Here is a 15,000-nt window from a genome sequence, read left to right on the forward strand (position 1 = left end):
ACATAAACGTAAACGTCTGTACATCGGAAACGGTGAAGAGAGAAGCGAATATAAGTCTTAAATTTACAAACACTTGTGTCTACGGCCATACCACGTTGAAAGCACCGGTTCTCGTCCGATCACCGAAGTTAAGCAACGTCGGGCCCGGTTAGTACTTGGATGGGTGACCGCCTGGGAATACCGGGTGCTGTAGACTCTTTTTTTTTTTTTTTTTTTCTTTTATAACTAAAAACAGTTGAAGTTTTTCTTTCTTTCTTTTATTGTAACTAAATTTACTTTCTTCAATATAAATAATAAATAGAGCAATTTCTCGACTTTCATTTTCTCTTTTTCCTTAACTTTCTTCAATAATTCGGATCCTAAAAAAATCAAGCATAGGACCTGAATATAGCAAATGTTGCTTTGCACTTCTCTGCTCTTGGTTTCGATCCTTACTACTGGAATATGCGATCATAGATGACCAGTATTTCTTATTAACAAATTCGGTTCAATTTATCCAGTTTCCTCTACTTTTACTACCACAACAAGCTGCCTCCTTTCACGTCGAAATACTTCCTTCAAGTTTCTTCTCATATATTCCTGGTGTAGTCTCTTGCGCAGAGTTGCAAAATATGCGATCAATGTCTTTCATTTTGGCTACTTATTTGTGGTATTTCTTATTCACTAATTGATTGATAAATATGGAATGTATGAATTGTGAGAATTTTTTATATTAATTTATTGATTGATTGATTTCTTTTACAGCAGGGCCTCAGTCTGCCAGTGGGAAAATTGGCATCCTGTAGCGAATACTGTAAATATGGGCCATTGGCAAAATAAATTGGGTTATAAAATTCTGTTTTGATTACAGTAAGTTTAGATAGATATTCCATGCTTCCACTTTCTGTATATCCACAACGTTAACTTCTCCAAGTTGCAAGAAGAGATCCTTTGCAAATCTGATAAGACCCTATCTTTAAAGTTAGCTTATAGGCCGGTGTCGCTTATTTTAACCAAATGATAGGACAGAAAGACGAATAATAATAATAATAATAATAACAACAACAATAATGTCCTGAATCTGCATTTTAAGTCAATTTCAACATGGAATTCTCCCCTTATCTGGGTCAGAAAATGGATGAGTGACAAATATGAGTATCTGAGGCCAGTTTTGCTTCTTTTGGATTAGAACTTTGAATCAGTATACACTTTAGTTACTAATATTATACTGCACACAAACATTTGTACATGGGAAACGTTGAAGAGATGTGTGACTAATCAGCAAAAGAGTCTTGAAAACGCATCAAGACAACAAATTATGTTTTACAGTCGAAATGTTGTTCTCACTAGAACTGAAATCATTTAATTTCTACTTAAATGCCCGAAAAATTTACAATTAAAACTACAATAAATGTTTTATACCTAGTCCCGCACAGTGACGTTTATCTGATTCCCTGTACTCACCGAGAGCATTCTGTGTCATATGGATGCATATCAAATGAAGTGAAAAGTAATGGAATACTCGCTTTTTTATTTATCCCTATGCATCGTGGTGCCCACACCATGATGAGACGCTGTTTCAATAAACCTTTTTATATATGTTCTTTACTGTTCTTCCTTTTTCTTCTTGCTTTATCATACTGACACACGAGAGAGAGAGAGAGAGAGAGAGAGAGAGAGAGTATGCAACAAAGTTCGCATAACTTTATCAGCTATTAACATTAATTGTACTTCTGTGTAATTTTATTTTTAACGCGTTATCCTATAACGATTGCAAACAAGGGCAAAAACTCTACTGATCTTATTCGATAATTATACCATACTGAATTAATAAGTTTATCTCGTAAAAACGGATCATATATATATCCTGGGTGGCTGAGGGTGTTTTAAGATATGTGTGTGTCTTTTCTGATATATATATATATATATATATATATATATATATATATATATATATATATATATATATACGTTTGTGTGTGTAGATACATACATACATACATACATACGTGTATTATTTACATATAGTCTTGGATAATTTTAATTATTGGGATATGGTTTTTAGGTATCAACAGATACAAAGGAAACAAACGTTTCAATACATATAATGACATTTTCTTAAATTCTACATTGTATCATATTGACCTACTACTTGCTAGGCAAGCTGACTTTTATAAAATTTGCAAACTCCTTATATATATTTAAACTTACTTTTAGTATTCAACCAGAAAATCAGTACAGTGCAGAAAGATTGAAAATATTATTTCTTTCGGATATATATATATATATATATATATATATATATATATATATATATATATATATATGTAAGAGAGAGAGAGATGGGGGGTTCGGAATGGTTTAAACAGACTCTAAATTACACTGATAAAATGTACATCAGTCCAATGGTTAACATGATAGATTTCTATCAAGCTGGTTGCCCTATTGTACCATTGAGCAAGACTACCCTCATTGCCTAACAAAACCAAGCAGTCTTTTGCCAGAACACCATAATGTGAACTTAGGCCATCTAAATCAAATTCCTATGTGAAATTTGCCAATATAAGCCAATACACTTTAATGCAAACTTAGCCAATCTAAACCAAATATCTTAATGGAAACTTAGCCAAACACCTTAATGTGAACTTAGCCCATCTAAACCAATGTACCATAATGTGAACTTAGCCCATCTAAACCAAGAAAAGAATAATGTGATATTGGCTCATATAAACAAAAACACCTTAATGCTATCTTAGCCAATCTAAACCAACCGACTTAATTTATTTTTTATAAAGAATACAAAGTGAAAATTTAAATACTTTTCAGCATTATAAATGAAATCACAAATAGTCCATAAAAGTTATATGACAAGTCCAAAAGGGTAGTGTTCCAAATGAATGCCAGTGGTTTTCTGAATGAAGTCCAATTTTGAATGTGCTGATGTAATAACAATCTTGACGTGTGGCGATGATGTAATTTAGAATGTCCTTGAATGAATTCATAATAGTCCCAAAATAGCGATTTTTGATATTTGGACATTAGTATTGGGGTGTATGGACATATTTGTTTTGCTTATCAAAACGTTGGAAATCGCCGACACCATGCGGTATCGGCATAGGCTGCTTACTAGCCACAGGGGGCTCGTATCATTGCTTACAATGAAACTATCAGTCGTACATATAGTATAAAATGTATGACTGTCAGTTCAATTGTGAGCAACGATGCGAGCCCCTGTGCTTACTAGCCTGCCATGCAAACTTGACCGACCTTTCATCGAGATATACCTGCATGAAATCGAGAGAAATACGATTTATTTTCTCAGAAATAATTGCGAGTATAACATCATTTGTCGTTAATGAAGCTGACTGACGAAAGAAAACGACAACCTTGATGAAATTTGACACGGAACTCGCCATTGTATTACTATTCAAATGACTGCACAAATATGGCAACCTACATGTCAGTGACTTCGGCGATCAAATAAGCTCTTGCTTCTTTACAGATTGAAACTGAAGGGATGTATTGTCGTAAGCAGAGCTCTCCCCTGTCTCTAATATATATATATATATATATATATATATATATATATATATATATATATATATATATATATATATATATATATATATATATATATATATATATATATATGTGTGTGTGTGTGTGTGTGTGTGTGTGTGTGTGTAATGTATCTTTGTAACGACGAAGAGACAACCTATATTAGTCTTAAATTTGTACGTACAAATGTCTACGGCCATACCACGTTGAAAACACCGGTTCTCGTCCGATCACCGAAGTTAAGCAACGTCGGGCCCGGTTAGTACTTGGATGGGTGACCGCCTGGGAATACCGGGTGCTGTAGGCATTTTTTAATTTTTTTTGGGGTTCCATCCTCACTGTGAGGATATGCGATCATATATGGCCAATATTTCTTGTTCACAAATCTGGTGCAAATTTTTCAGTTTCCTCTACCTCCAGGATCGAAATGGGCCGCCTCGTATGCCGTCCAGATCCTCCAAATTTCTTCTGATATTCCGGATTCAGCCTATGCTATAGCGAATAATTGCAACGTATGCAATCGATGTCTTTCATTTTGGATACTTGTCTGTGGTATTTCTTATTCAATAATTGATAGATATATTTGGAATGTATTATTTTTAATTATTTTAATTTATTTACCTGTTTTTTAGCAGGGCACCAGTCTATCAGTGTGAAACTTGGCATCCCTTAGCGAATACTTCGAATATGGGCCATTGACAAAATAAATTGGTGTATAAATCTCTGTTTTGATTACAGTAAGTTTGGATGGATGTTCCCTGCTTCCACTTCCTTGCACTTTCTGTGTTTCCACAACTTTAACGTTTCCGAGCTGCAAGACGATATCCGTTTCAAATCAGATTCGAGTCCGTATTTAAAGGTAGCTCATAGGCTGATGTCGATTATTTACCTATTGAATTAGTCAGTTGATACAAGATAAATAATAATAATAATAATAATAATAATGCCCAAAAACAACAAAAATGAACTGAATCTTCGTTTAAATGCATTGTTATTTAAGTCCATTTGAAGGTGTAAACCTCCGGTTAAGCAACTAATGTCCGAGTCCGAAAATGCCTGAATTACAAATTTGAATAATGTATGAAGGCAGTTTATCTATATAAGTTTTAATCAGTACACTTTAATTACTAATTTTACACGGCACATAAACGTAAACGTCTGTACATCGGAAACGGTGAAGAGAGAAGCGAATATAAGTCTTAAATTTACAAACACTTGTGTCTACGGCCATACCACGTTGAAAGCACCGGTTCTCGTCCGATCACCGAAGTTAAGCAACGTCGGGCCCGGTTAGTACTTGGATGGGTGACCGCCTGGGAATACCGGGTGCTGTAGACTCTTTTTTTTTTTTTTTTTTTTCTTTTATAACTAAAAACAGTTGAAGTTTTTCTTTCTTTCTTTTATTGTAACTAAATTTACTTTCTTCAATATAAATAATAAATAGAGCAATTTCTCGACTTTCATTTTCTCTTTTTCCTTAACTTTCTTCAATAATTCGGATCCTAAAAAAATCAAGCATAGGACCTGAATATAGCAAATGTTGCTTTGCACTTCTCTGCTCTTGGTTTCGATCCTTACTACTGGAATATGCGATCACCAGTATTTCTTATTAACAAATTCGGTTCAATTTATCCAGTTTCCTCTACTTTTACTACCACAACAAGCTGCCTCCTTTCACGTCGAAATACTTCCTTCAAGTTTCTTCTCATATATTCCTGGTGTAGTCTCTTGCGCAGAGTTGCAAAATATGCGATCAATGTCTTTCATTTTGGCTACTTATTTGTGGTATTTCTTATTCACTAATTGATTGATAAATATGGAATGTATGAATTGTGAGAATTTTTTATATTAATTTATTGATTGATTGATTTCTTTTACAGCAGGGCCTCAGTCTGCCAGTGGGAAAATTGGCATCCTGTAGCGAATACTGTAAATATGGGCCATTGGCAAAATAAATTGGGTTATAAAATTCTGTTTTGATTACAGTAAGTTTAGATAGATATTCCATGCTTCCACTTTCTGTATTTCCACAACGTTAACTTCTCCAAGTTGCAAGAAGAGATCCTTTGCAAATCTGATAAGACCCTATCTTTAAAGTTAGCTTATAGGCCGGTGTCGCTTATTTTAACCAAATGATAGGACAGAAAGACGAATAATAATAATAATAATAATAACAACAACAATAATGTCCTGAATCTGCATTTTAAGTCAATTTCAACATGGAATTCTCCCCTTATCTGGGTCAGAAAATGGATGAGTGACAAATATGAGTATCTGAGGCCAGTTTTGCTTCTTTTGGATTAGAACTTTGAATCAGTATACACTTTAGTTACTAATATTATACTGCACACAAACATTTGTACATCGGAAACGTTGAAGAGATGTGTGACTAATCAGCAAAAGAGTCTTGAAAACGCATCAAGACAACAAATTATGTTTTACAGTCGAAATGTTGTTCTCACTAGAACTGAAATCATTTAATTTCTACTTAAATGCCCGAAAAATTTACAATTAAAACTACAATAAATGTTTTATACCTAGTCCCGCACAGTGACGTTTATCTGATTCCCTGTACTCACCGAGAGCATTCTGTGTCATATGGATGCATATCAAATGAAGTGAAAAGTAATGGAATACTCGCTTTTTTATTTATCCCTATGCATCGTGGTGCCCACACCATGATGAGACGCTGTTTCAATAAACCTTTTTATATATGTTCTTTACTGTTCTTCCTTTTTCTTCTTGCTTTATCATACTGACACACGAGAGAGAGAGAGAGAGAGAGAGAGAGAGTATGCAACAAAGTTCGCATAACTTTATCAGCTATTAACATTAATTGTACTTCTGTGTAATTTTATTTTTAACGCGTTATCCTATAACGATTGCAAACAAGGGCAAAAACTCTACTGATCTTATTCGATAATTATACCATACTGAATTAATAAGTTTATCTCGTAAAAACGGATCATATATATATCCTGGGTGGCTGAGGGTGTTTTAAGATATGTGTGTGTCTTTTCTGATATATATATATATATATATATATATATATATATATATATATATATATATATATATATATATATATATATATATATATATATATATATATATATATATATATACGTTTGTGTGTGTACATACATACATACATACATACATACGTGTATTATTTACATATAGTCTTGGATAATTTTAATTATTGGGATATGGTTTTTAGGTATCAACAGATACAAAGGAAACAAACGTTTCAATACATATAATGACATTTTCTTAAATTCTACATTGTATCATATTGACCTACTACTTGCTAGGCAAGCTGACTTTTATAAAATTTGCAAACTCCTTATATATATTTAAACTTACTTTTAGTATTCAACCAGAAAATCAGTACAGTGCAGAAAGATTGAAAATATTATTTCTTTCGGATATATATATATATATATATATATATATATATATATATATATATATATATATATATATATATATATGTAAGAGAGAGAGAGATGGGGGGTTCGGAATGGTTTAAACAGACTCTAAATTACACTGATAAAATGTACATCAGTCCAATGGTTAACATGATAGATTTCTATCAAGCTGGTTGCCCTATTGTACCATTGAGCAAGACTACCCTCATTGCCTAACAAAACCAAGCAGTCTTTTGCCAGAACACCATAATGTGAACTTAGGCCATCTAAATCAAATTCCTATGTGAAATTTGCCAATATAAGCCAATACACTTTAATGCAAACTTAGCCAATCTAAACCAAATATCTTAATGGAAACTTAGCCAAACACCTTAATGTGAACTTAGCCCATCTAAACCAATGTACCATAATGTGAACTTAGCCCATCTAAACCAAGAAAAGAATAATGTGATATTGGCTCATATAAACAAAAACACCTTAATGCTATCTTAGCCAATCTAAACCAACCGACTTAATTTATTTTTTATAAAGAATACAAAGTGAAAATTTAAATACTTTTCAGCATTATAAATGAAATCACAAATAGTCCATAAAAGTTATATGACAAGTCCAAAAGGGTAGTGTTCCAAATGAATGCCAGTGGTTTTCTGAATGAAGTCCAATTTTGAATGTGCTGATGTAATAACAATCTTGACGTGTGGCGATGATGTAATTTAGAATGTCCTTGAATGAATTCATAATAGTCCCAAAATAGCGATTTTTGATATTTGGACATTAGTATTGGGGTGTATGGACATATTTGTTTTGCTTATCAAAACGTTGGAAATCGCCGACACCATGCGGTATCGGCATAGGCTGCTTACTAGCCACAGGGGGCTCGTATCATTGCTTACAATGAAACTATCAGTCGTACATATAGTATAAAATGTATGACTGTCAGTTCAATTGTGAGCAACGATGCGAGCCCCTGTGCTTACTAGCCTGCCATGCAAACTTGACCGACCTTTCATCGAGATATACCTGCATGAAATCGAGAGAAATACGATTTATTTTCTCAGAAATAATTGCGAGTATAACATCATTTGTCGTTAATGAAGCTGACTGACGAAAGAAAACGACAACCTTGATGAAATTTGACACGGAACTCGCCATTGTATTACTATTCAAATGACTGCACAAATATGGCAACCTACATGTCAGTGACTTCGGCGATCAAATAAGCTCTTGCTTCTTTACAGATTGAAACTGAAGGGATGTATTGTCGTAAGCAGAGCTCTCCCCTGTCTCTAATATATATATATATATATATATATATATATATATATATATGTGTGTGTGTGTGTGTGTGTGTGTGTGTGTGTGTGTGTAATGTATCTTTGTAACGACGAAGAGACAACCTATATTAGTCTTAAATTTGTACGTACAAATGTCTACGGCCATACCACGTTGAAAACACCGGTTCTCGTCCGATCACCGAAGTTAAGCAACGTCGGGCCCGGTTAGTACTTGGATGGGTGACCGCCTGGGAATACCGGGTGCTGTAGGCATTTTTTAATTTTTTTTTTGGTTCCATCCTCACTGTGAGGATATGCGATCATATATGGCCAATATTTCTTGTTCACATCTCTGGTGCAAATTTTTCAGTTTCCTCTACCTCCAGGATCGAAATGGGCCGCCTCGTATGCCGTCCAGATCCTCCAAATTTCTTCTGATATTCCGGATTCAGCCTATGCTATAGCGAATAATTGCAACGTATGCAATCGATGTCTTTCATTTTGGATACTTGTCTGTGGTATTTCTTATTCAATAATTGATAGATATATTTGGAATGTATTATTTTTAATTATTTTAATTTATTTACCTGTTTTTTAGCAGGGCACCAGTCTATCAGTGTGAAACTTGGCATCCCTTAGCGAATACTTCGAATATGGGCCATTGACAAAATAAATTGGTGTATAAATCTCTGTTTTGATTACAGTAAGTTTGGATGGATGTTCCCTGCTTCCACTTCCTTGCACTTTCTGTGTTTCCACAACTTTAACGTTTCCGAGCTGCAAGACGATATCCGTTTCAAATCAGATTCGAGTCCGTATTTAAAGGTAGCTCATAGGCTGATGTCGATTATTTACCTATTGAATTAGTCAGTTGATACAAGATAAATAATAATAATAATAATAATAATAATAATAATGCCCAAAAACAACAAAAATGAACTGAATCTTCGTTTAAATGCATTGTTATTTAAGTCCATTTGAAGGTGTAAACCTCCGGTTAAGCAACTAATGTCCGAGTCCGAAAATGCCTGAATTACAAATTTGAATAATGTATGAAGGCAGTTTATCTATATAAGTTTTAATCAGTACACTTTAATTACTAATTTTACACGGCACATAAACGTAAACGTCTGTACATCGGAAACGGTGAAGAGAGAAGCGAATATAAGTCATAAATTTACAAACACTTGTGTCTACGGCCATACCACGTTGAAAGCACCGGTTCTCGTCCGATCACCGAAGTTAAGCAACGTCGGGCCCGGTTAGTACTTGGATGGGTGACCGCCTGGGAATACCGGGTGCTGTAGACTCTTTTTTTTTTTTTTTTTTCTTTTATAACTAAAAACAGTTGAAGTTTTTCTTTCTTTCTTTTATTGTAACTAAATTTACTTTCTTCAATATAAATAATAAATAGAGCAATTTCTCGACTTTCATTTTCTCTTTTTCCTTAACTTTCTTCAATAATTCGGATCCTAAAAAAATCAAGCATAGGACCTGAATATAGCAAATGTTGCTTTGCACTTCTCTGCTCTTGGTTTCGATCCTTACTACTGGAATATGCGATCATAGATGACCAGTATTTCTTATTAACAAATTCGGTTCAATTTATCCAGTTTCCTCTACTTTTACTACCACAAAAAGCTGCCTCCTTTCACGTCGAAATACTTCCTTCAAGTTTCTTCTCATATATTCCTGGTGTAGTCTCTTGCGCAGAGTTGCAAAATATGCGATCAATGTCTTTCATTTTGGCTACTTATTTGTGGTATTTCTTATTCACTAATTGATTGATAAATATGGAATGTATGAATTGTGAGAATTTTTTATATTAATTTATTGATTGATTGATTTCTTTTACAGCAGGGCCTCAGTCTGCCAGTGGGAAAATTGGCATCCTGTAGCGAATACTGTAAATATGGGCCATTGGCAAAATAAATTGGGTTATAAAATTCTGTTTTGATTACAGTAAGTTTAGATAGATATTCCATGCTTCCACTTTCTGTATTTCCACAACGTTAACTTCTCCAAGTTGCAAGAAGAGATCCTTTGCAAATCTGATAAGACCCTATCTTTAAAGTTAGCTTATAGGCCGGTGTCGCTTATTTTAACCAAATGATAGGACAGAAAGACGAATAATAATAATAATAATAATAACAACAACAATAATGTCCTGAATCTGCATTTTAAGTCAATTTCAACATGGAATTCTCCCCTTATCTGGGTCAGAAAATGGATGAGTGACAAATATGAGTATCTGAGGCCAGTTTTGCTTCTTTTGGATTAGAACTTTGAATCAGTATACACTTTAGTTACTAATATTATACTGCACACAAACATTTGTACATCGGAAACGTTGAAGAGATGTGTGACTAATCAGCAAAAGAGTCTTGAAAACGCATCAAGACAACAAATTATGTTTTACAGTCGAAATGTTGTTCTCACTAGAACTGAAATCATTTAATTTCTACTTAAATGCCCGAAAAATTTACAATTAAAACTACAATAAATGTTTTATACCTAGTCCCGCACAGTGACGTTTATCTGATTCCCTGTACTCACCGAGAGCATTCTGTGTCATATGGATGCATATCAAATGAAGTGAAAAGTAATGGAATACTCGCTTTTTTATTTATCCCTATGCATCGTGGTGCCCACACCATGATGAGACGCTGTTTCAATAAACCTTTTTATATATGTTCTTTACTGTTCTTCCTTTTTCTTCTTGCTTTATCATACTGACACACGAGAGAGAGAGAGAGAGAGAGAGAGTATGCAACAAAGTTCGCATAACTTTATCAGCTATTAACATTAATTGTACTTCTGTGTAATTTTATTTTTAACGCGTTATCCTATAACGATTGCAAACAAGGGCAAAAACTCTACTGATCTTATTCGATAATTATACCATACTGAATTAATAAGTTTATCTCGTAAAAACGGATCATATATATATCCTGGGTGGCTGAGGGTGTTTTAAGATATGTGTGTGTCTTTTGTGATATATATATATATATATATATATATATATATATATATATATATATATATATATATATATATATATATATATATATATATATATATATATATATATATATATATATACGTTTGTGTGTGTACATACATACATACATACATACATACGTGTATTATTTACATATAGTCTTGGATAATTTTAATTATTGGGATATGGTTTTTAGGTATCAACAGATACAAAGGAAACAAACGTTTCAATACATATAATGACATTTTCTTAAATTCTACATTGTATCATATTGACCTACTACTTGCTAGGCAAGCTGACTTTTATAAAATTTGCAAACTCCTTATATATATTTAAACTTACTTTTAGTATTCAACCAGAAAATCAGTACAGTGCAGAAAGATTGAAAATATTATTTCTTTCGGATATATATATATATATATATATATATATATATATATATATATATATATATATATATATATATATGTAAGAGAGAGAGAGATGGGGGGTTCGGAATGGTTTAAACAGACTCTAAATTACACTGATAAAATGTACATCAGTCCAATGGTTAACATGATAGATTTCTATCAAGCTGGTTGCCCTATTGTACCATTGAGCAAGACTACCCTCATTGCCTAACAAAACCAAGCAGTCTTTTGCCAGAACACCATAATGTGAACTTAGGCCATCTAAATCAAATTCCTATGTGAAATTTGCCAATATAAGCCAATACACTTTAATGCAAACTTAGCCAATCTAAACCAAATATCTTAATGGAAACTTAGCCAAACACCTTAATGTGAACTTAGCCCATCTAAACCAATGTACCATAATGTGAACTTAGCCCATCTAAACCAAGAAAAGAATAATGTGATATTGGCTCATATAAACAAAAACACCTTAATGCTATCTTAGCCAATCTAAACCAACCGACTTAATTTATTTTTTATAAAGAATACAAAGTGAAAATTTAAATACTTTTCAGCATTATAAATGAAATCACAAATAGTCCATAAAAGTTATATGACAAGTCCAAAAGGGTAGTGTTCCAAATGAATGCCAGTGGTTTTCTGAATGAAGTCCAATTTTGAATGTGCTGATGTAATAACAATCTTGACGTGTGGCGATGATGTAATTTAGAATGTCCTTGAATGAATTCATAATAGTCCCAAAATAGCGATTTTTGATATTTGGACATTAGTATTGGGGTGTATGGACATATTTGTTTTGCTTATCAAAACGTTGGAAATCGCCGACACCATGCGGTATCGGCATAGGCTGCTTACTAGCCACAGGGGGCTCGTATCATTGCTTACAATGAAACTATCAGTCGTACATATAGTATAAAATGTATGACTGTCAGTTCAATTGTGAGCAACGATGCGAGCCCCTGTGCTTACTAGCCTGCCATGCAAACTTGACCGACCTTTCATCGAGATATACCTGCATGAAATCGAGAGAAATACGATTTATTTTCTCAGAAATAATTGCGAGTATAACATCATTTGTCGTTAATGAAGCTGACTGACGAAAGAAAACGACAACCTTGATGAAATTTGACACGGAACTCGCCATTGTATTACTATTCAAATGACTGCACAAATATGGCAACCTACATGTCAGTGACTTCGGCGATCAAATAAGCTCTTGCTTCTTTACAGATTGAAACTGAAGGGATGTATTGTCGTAAGCAGAGCTCTCCCCTGTCTCTAATATATATATATATATATATATATATATATGTGTGTGTGTGTGTGTGTGTGTGTGTGTGTGTGTAATGTATCTTTGTAACGACGAAGAGACAACCTATATTAGTCTTAAATTTGTACGTACAAATGTCTACGGCCATACCACGTTGAAAACACCGGTTCTCGTCCGATCACCGAAGTTAAGCAACGTCGGGCCCGGTTAGTACTTGGATGGGTGACCGCCTGGGAATACCGGGTGCTGTAGGCATTTTTTAATTTTGTTTTGGGTTCCATCCTCACTGTGAGGATATGCGATCATATATGGCCAATATTTCTTGTTCACAAATCTGGTGCAAATTTTTCAGTTTCCTCTACCTCCAGGATCGAAATGGGCCGCCTCGTATGCCGTCCAGATCCTCCAAATTTCTTCTGATATTCCGGATTCAGCCTATGCTATAGCGAATAATTGCAACGTATGCAATCGATGTCTTTCATTTTGGATACTTGTCTGTGGTATTTCTTATTCAATAATTGATAGATATATTTGGAATGTATTATTTTTAATTATTTTAATTTATTTACCTGTTTTTTAGCAGGGCACCAGTCTATCAGTGTGAAACTTGGCATCCTTAGCGAATACTTCGAATATGGGCCATTGACAAAATAAATTGGTGTATAAATCTCTGTTTTGATTACAGTAAGTTTGGATGGATGTTCCCTGCTTCCACTTCCTTGCACTTTCTGTGTTTCCACAACTTTAACGTTTCCGAGCTGCAAGACGATATCCGTTTCAAATCAGATTCGAGTCCGTATTTAAAGGTAGCTCATAGGCTGATGTCGATTATTTACCTATTGAATTAGTCAGTTGATACAAGATAAATAATAATAATAATAATAATAATAATAATAATAATGCCCAAAAACAACAAAAATGAACTGAATCTTCGTTTAAATGCATTGTTATTTAAGTCCATTTGAAGGTGTAAACCTCCGGTTAAGCAACTAATGTCCGAGTCCGAAAATGCCTGAATTACAAATTTGAATAATGTATGAAGGCAGTTTATCTATATAAGTTTTAATCAGTACACTTTAATTACTAATTTTACACGGCACATAAACGTAAACGTCTGTACATCGGAAACGGTGAAGAGAGAAGCGAATATAAGTCTTAAATTTACAAACACTTGCGTCTACGGCCATACCACGTTGAAAGCACCGGTTCTCGTCCGATCACCGAAGTTAAGCAACGTCGGGCCCGGTTAGTACTTGGATGGGTGACCGCCTGGGAATACCGGGTGCTGTAGACTCTTTTTTTTTTTTTTTTTTTCTTTTATAACTAAAAACAGTTGAAGTTTTTCTTTCTTTCTTTTATTGTAACTAAATTTACTTTCTTCAATATAAATAATAAATAGAGCAATTTCTCGACTTTCATTTTCTCTTTTTCCTTAACTTTCTTCAATAATTCGGATCCTAAAAAAATCAAGCATAGGACCTGAATATAGCAAATGTTGCTTTGCACTTCTCTGCTCTTGGTTTCGATCCTTACTACTGGAATATGCGATCATAGATGACCAGTATTTCTTATTAACAAATTCGGTTCAATTTATCCAGTTTCCTCTACTTTTACTACCACAACAAGCTGCCTCCTTTCACGTCGAAATACTTCCTTCAAGTTTCTTCTCATATATTCCTGGTGTAGTCTCTTGCGCAGAGTTGCAAAATATGCGATCAATGTCTTTCATTTTGGCTACTTATTTGTGGTATTTCTTATTCACTAATTGATTGATAAATATGGAATGTATGAATTGTGAGAATTTTTTATATTAATTTATTGATTGATTGATTTCTTTTACAGCAGGGCCTCAGTCTGCCAGTGGGAAAATTGGCATCCTGTAGCGAATACTGTAAATATGGGCCATTGGCAAAATAAATTGGGTTATAAAATTCTGTTTTGATTACAGTAAGTTTAGATAGATATTCCATGCTTCCACTTTCTGTATATCCACAACGTTAACTTCTCCAAGTTGCAAGAAGAGATCCTTTGCAAATCTGATAAGACCCTATCTTTAAAGTTAGCTTATAGGCCG

The 15,000-nt window shown here is 33.8% G+C and overlaps 7 non-coding genes across 7 annotated transcripts; all 7 read left to right on the forward strand.

Moving 5' to 3' along the window:
- The first annotated feature begins 77 nt into the window (after window positions 1–77).
- Window positions 78–196, forward strand: LOC149788277 (5S ribosomal RNA). Its single transcript, XR_016424547.1, has one exon. It is a non-coding gene; the product is annotated as a 5S ribosomal RNA (ribosomal RNA).
- A 3,529-nt stretch (window positions 197–3,725) lies between these two features.
- Window positions 3,726–3,844, forward strand: LOC149788278 (5S ribosomal RNA). The gene has a single exon (XR_016424680.1). It is a non-coding gene; the product is annotated as a 5S ribosomal RNA (ribosomal RNA).
- A 912-nt stretch (window positions 3,845–4,756) lies between these two features.
- LOC149788279 (5S ribosomal RNA) lies at window positions 4,757–4,875 on the forward strand. The gene has a single exon (XR_016424548.1). It is a non-coding gene; the product is annotated as a 5S ribosomal RNA (ribosomal RNA).
- A 3,521-nt stretch (window positions 4,876–8,396) lies between these two features.
- LOC149788280 (5S ribosomal RNA) lies at window positions 8,397–8,515 on the forward strand. The gene has a single exon (XR_016424681.1). It is a non-coding gene; the product is annotated as a 5S ribosomal RNA (ribosomal RNA).
- A 918-nt stretch (window positions 8,516–9,433) lies between these two features.
- LOC149788281 (5S ribosomal RNA) lies at window positions 9,434–9,552 on the forward strand. Its single transcript, XR_016424549.1, has one exon. It is a non-coding gene; the product is annotated as a 5S ribosomal RNA (ribosomal RNA).
- A 3,510-nt stretch (window positions 9,553–13,062) lies between these two features.
- On the forward strand, window positions 13,063–13,181 carry LOC149788282 (5S ribosomal RNA). The gene has a single exon (XR_016424682.1). It is a non-coding gene; the product is annotated as a 5S ribosomal RNA (ribosomal RNA).
- A 920-nt stretch (window positions 13,182–14,101) lies between these two features.
- LOC149788283 (5S ribosomal RNA) lies at window positions 14,102–14,220 on the forward strand. The gene has a single exon (XR_016424550.1). It is a non-coding gene; the product is annotated as a 5S ribosomal RNA (ribosomal RNA).
- Window positions 14,221–15,000: the final 780 nt, after the last annotated feature.

Source organism: Sinohyriopsis cumingii, chromosome 11 (genome assembly GCF_028554795.1).
Source record: "Sinohyriopsis cumingii isolate HCF-2022 chromosome 11, ASM2855479v2, whole genome shotgun sequence".
NCBI classification, from domain to species: Eukaryota; Metazoa; Mollusca; class Bivalvia; order Unionida; family Unionidae; genus Sinohyriopsis; species Sinohyriopsis cumingii.